The sequence below is a fragment of the Schistocerca nitens genome, chromosome 6, assembly GCF_023898315.1.
Source record: "Schistocerca nitens isolate TAMUIC-IGC-003100 chromosome 6, iqSchNite1.1, whole genome shotgun sequence".
In the NCBI taxonomy this organism is placed as follows: Eukaryota; Metazoa; Arthropoda; class Insecta; order Orthoptera; family Acrididae; genus Schistocerca; species Schistocerca nitens.
In genome coordinates this window covers 412,744,687-412,749,806 of record NC_064619.1, presented here as the reverse complement: position 1 = coordinate 412,749,806, position 5,120 = coordinate 412,744,687, and the positions used below count along the sequence as shown (strand labels likewise).

The 5,120-nt window shown below is 40.3% G+C and overlaps 1 non-coding gene across 1 annotated transcript; it reads left to right on the top strand.

Moving 5' to 3' along the window:
• Nucleotides 1–411: 411 nt before the first annotated feature.
• Nucleotides 412–486, top strand: Trnas-cga (transfer RNA serine (anticodon CGA)). Its single transcript has one exon. It is a non-coding gene; the product is annotated as a tRNA-Ser (tRNA).
• Nucleotides 487–5,120: the final 4,634 nt, after the last annotated feature.

Sequence of the window (5,120 nt, the reverse complement as noted above, 5' to 3'; positions counted from 1 at the left end):
TTTACTAACATTTCTGTTTCTGGATTCAAATGACATGTAAGCACAGTAAAACAGTTAGTTTTACAGAACCTAATTTATTTAAGAATACTCCATTTACTTTAATTTCTTTCAGTACTTTTTGGCTGAATTAAGTTATTAACCCAAAGAACCCACCACCCCCCCAAAAATATATATATATATATGTACAGACTTTTTATCAGCTTACAAACTGAGATACCCAAGCACGACTCATGCCCCGTCCTCCACAGTTCTGGAAACATCCCCCAGGCTGTGGCTAAGCCATGTCTCCGCAATATCCTTTCTTTCCGGAGTGCTAGTTCTGCAAGGTTTGCAGGAGAGCTTCTGTAAAGTTTGGAAGGTAGGAGACGAGGTACTGGCAGAAGTAAAGCTGTGAGGACGGGGCGTGAGTCGTGCTTGGGTAGCTCAGTTGGTAGAGCACTTGCCCGCGAAAGGCAAAGGTCCCGAGTTCAAGTCTCGGTCCGGCAAACAGTTTTAATCTGCCAGGAAGTTTCATCCCCTATTATTGTATTCCCATTTCCCAATAGTGTCAACTGATACAGATCTCATATGAGTTCTCACTGTAGCCAGCAGCATCACCCTCAGTTCCCATTTAATATGCTGCCCAGTTCTGTTAAGTGAAGGTTGAATCTGTTACTGCAGAAACTCAACAAGATTTTTAAGTACACAGCTGCTGTTCCTAGAGTGCCTACTGCTCCACATAATTTAATACTTTACCTTACATTCCTCGCCAGGATGTTGCCAGCTTGCCCAAATATCAGTATCTCATCCTTCCTCATCTAAATTCTTAGTTTATGTGTAAATCTTCTTAAAGTGGGCAACATTTGAGATAAAGAAACTGAATGATCTATCCATAAGAACAGCCTTGGGATTATTCAAAATAAATGTTGCATCATATGATATAATTTAGATGGAGGAACCTCACATACTCAAATCTCAAATGACTAGAGGAATCAAGTCAGCCTAACTGAAAAGAATGCTATGCATAACAAAATACACGCAGAACAGGATAACCTACATTTTGGCAGACATTGCTTCTTCATTGAAGATTTCATGGCAGCTCATAGCCTGCTATCAACCCAACAAAGCACCTGACTCCTGGAAGACACATGGTAAAAAGTAAAAGGCATACATCAGAGACTGCTGAGCACCCCAGCAATGATAAATAATGAATGGAAGGAAGCCAGTTTCCAGTTGTGCTGCCTGTAAATGAGGGTGGCAGCCCACAGGCTGCATCACCAAATATGCTCAACTAAGGGAATCACATCATGGACAATTGTCAGTGGATCATATGTCAAAGACCTTGCAATAAATATCACATCACTGAGTATAAGGAAAAAATATTGTTACTATCTTACTATGCATATGATGATAGCCTAACTTTAGTTAACTAATTAATACTGTGTACACATTGTGTTTAATAAAATCTTAATAAAAAATTAATGTTCTTAACAACAAGCATCACCTGGAATCCTGGTTCTACCTTTTTCTCCAGCTATTGGCCTATATCTGTCCCATAACTTATTCTCAGCTGAAAAACTTTCCAATATCTGTCTGACTCCACTTTTGATCTTCCTGAAATATTATTTCTATCAGCTCACAGCACGCTATTGTCTTCTGCTGCTCTTCATCTCTTACATCAGGTAATGAGTCATATTTATTACTGATCTGAATTAGATCTGTAAACTATCCACAATTTACCTTTGATCTGTTGCCATCTCTCACTTTCATTTCCCTCTTAAGTGCCTAAATTTAAATTTGATGTAAGACATTGAGATGGATGGAGCTGAGCTGACATGGGTGTCACACCTGAATAGGGTAGAATGCTGACATGTAGGGTGTGAGTGAGGCATTGCATGGTCAGAGCCACTGACTCAGGTGTTTATCTGCCAGCAGCAACAGGCTTGGTACAGTAGTTCTTAATGTGAACATCAACTACCTCAGACCTGGCATTTGCCTTGTGCCATACTGTGTTTCCCTTGTGCTTAGTTACTCAATCACACACACCAGTTGCATTGTTGTTGCTCCGTGCTTGTCTCTATGTAGTTTTCCGACTCTCTGCTCCTCCGTAGATTTACTAGCACATCGAGTTTCATTCTCTCTTCTCAAGTTCACTGTCCTATTCTTGTACTTAAGCCACTGTCAGCTAGTGCAGTAACATTTTGTGCTGTCAGTGATGGTATCACAGCATTTCCACACCTGTGCAAATACAAAATTGGCAACATAGGATGTTCTTCAGCATTTGTCATTTTTCTTTTTCATACAGTTAAATTGTGGTGACTGTGGACCAGCATTTTTGGAATGCTGGCTGGAGTAGTTGTGTCTTCAGGAGCTCTTGCACGTAAGGCACATCATCAGTCAAGTTGATAAGGCTGCCTTGTTATAGTCTAACAATGTAGGATTGTACAAACTGTGCAGAATTTGAAGCCATCTGATGGGCCTGAGGAACTTAACTTTGAAGTTTTATACCAAGTCTAGCAATGTAGGATTGCACAAACTGTGCAGAATTTGAAGCCATCTACTGGGCCTGAGGAACTTAACTTTGAGGTTTTATACCAAGTGCTTATACATTATTTTGGTCATCAAACTCATGTGTTGGTGGCACAGTTACAGCTTAATTTGGACCACAAGTACTCCAGACAGCCAAATGTGGCATGTATCAGCAATTCTTGAGATCTCTTGCACAAGTGCAGATTCAAGTGTCCCCAATGTGCAATCTTGTATGTGGACTCACTAATTAGGGATGTGATCATCTGGTTAACACAGGACCTTGAGTCCCAAACTAGAACAATGGCACTGTCTGACTTTTCTTTAGCCAGAGGTGCTAAGACTGCAGAGTAACATGAACTTACAGTAGCAGCAAAGGACATACTGTCTGACAATTGGCAGATGGTAAAGTTAGATAGTCATGGTAAACAACCCCAGTGCCCCATGAGATGAGCCATGTGACCATACCTTCTGATAACCCACTGTATAGTGACACCATTGATGATTCGAGTTGAGGGACATCAAGGAGCTGCCTGTCTTTGCCTGCATCAGGCTCAGTGGACTCGATTCAGTCGCAATAGCATAGTTCTTGTTCATTGCAGTCTTCAGATTCTCCACATTAGTTTCCTTCCTCACCTTTTTTTAGCTCAATGGGCAAGTGAGAGAACCTGTCCTAATTGTGTGTATTTGACAGTATTGCCCACATGTAGATGCCATTTGTGAGGTATGCTGCAAGGTAGACCATTTAGTAACATCTTGTTCCAGTTGATGAGCAGTAGGACACTCATTAAAGGCCCAAGTGTTTCCTCTCAATTTGGAGGTTGCCTCCATCACCCCACAAGCATTGTCCCAGTACCTTCTGCTTCAAATTGAATTTCAGGTAGACACAAGAGTTTTGGTCACCTAATTAACTTAGACACACACAGGCTCTGGACTGCCCTGTGTTGCAACAGCCACTGCATAATTGGTGTCTTTATAGTAGGAACTATATTCCTTTCAGGAGGCAATTCTCTGTCCCTGCACATTATAACAATGTGGATGTAAACTTACAATGTTAGTGGTTACTTCACTGTTCTTGGTTTTCAGATAATTGACAAAGTACATTTAGTGTCTCAAGCAGTCCCCTTTCAAGATTTTGATTCTTTACTATGGTTGTACAACCAGCTGTTTGGTAATACTGTGAGTTCAGCAGAAAATTTTGAGGCACATATCTCCCTTAAGCCATCTGTAATACCTAAATTTTGTCACCCCCATCCCATTCCCTTCACCATGCATGATGAGATCAAGACACAGTTGCAGTGTTGGAAGAACCTGTGCATCATTCTCCTATTTTGTTGAGCCAATGGGCCAACCCTTTGGTGGTAATTCAGAAGCCAGAGTGTTCACAGCACCTTTGTGATGACCTTAAACAGATGGTCAGTGTGCTCTGTATCATGGACTTCTATGCAATTCAGCAGCCAGATTAGTTGCTGGTGAAGTTGTGATGGTGCCAGTATTTTTCATGCATGAACTTGCACAACACATACCTGCAGCTGCCAATGGATGCCACTTCTCTTCTCTCAACACCCTCTTTGGACTATACCAGTTTAATCACTTCCTCTTCAGATTTCATCTACACCAAGAATTTAGCAATGATACTCTGGAGCAGTTGATTCAAGACATTTCCTGTTGTGTATGACATCTAGGTCACAGGCGTCATGTGAAAGATGCATTTACAAAACTGGAGGCAGTTTTATACCATCTTCTGGTGAACGGCCTTCATTGAAAACTGGAACAAAGTTATTTTTTCTCCAAAAGGTGGATTTTAAGGGATATTTTATGAGCAAAGATGACCTTGTCCCTTCAGAGGAGGATGTCAAAGCCATCATCAACCTACTGGTGTCCTAGAACCTGAAAGGCTCCAGTTCTTTTTGAGCAAGATTTCTTATTATGCTGAGTTCATTTCCTAGTCTGGCAACATCTGACATACACATGCAAAGCTACATTGGCCCAGCCAGGTACATTGTCAATGTACTGTAGTGTTTAATTTAGTACAAGACCATACATGTCTAATTCTACTGCTAGCAAGTCATTTTTGATTGCTTGAAACTGAATGCTATGAATTTTGTGAGATTAAAACTTAAGCTGTTTACTGGGAACCAGATTAGGCCCTGTTCACCTACCATCACAACTGTCTCCAGTAACATAAAGTTAGGGCCATTTATTATTCTGCTTGTGTCACCAGCAAACATCACAGTCTGTAAATCATATTTAAAGGAACCAGAAGATTATTTATGTAGGTTGTGAATACTAGTGGAACCAGTACAGATCCTTATGGGATGTAAATACATTATCAACAATAAGTATCACTCTTGTGACACAATATGTTTATGTGACATTCAAATTTATACATATTCCTCCCAATCATACTGTCATCATGGTAGGTGACTTTGCCCATCCAACAAACAACTGGAATAATTGCAATGAGTATGAAAAGGCATCTTACAAAACAGTATTAACTGTCTTCTCTGAAATCTACTTAGAAGTGATAGTTCAAAATCTAAAACATTATGGAAATATATTAGATCAGGAATTTCAAGCTATATGCAGAAACCTCAAAATACATGGATGGAAAA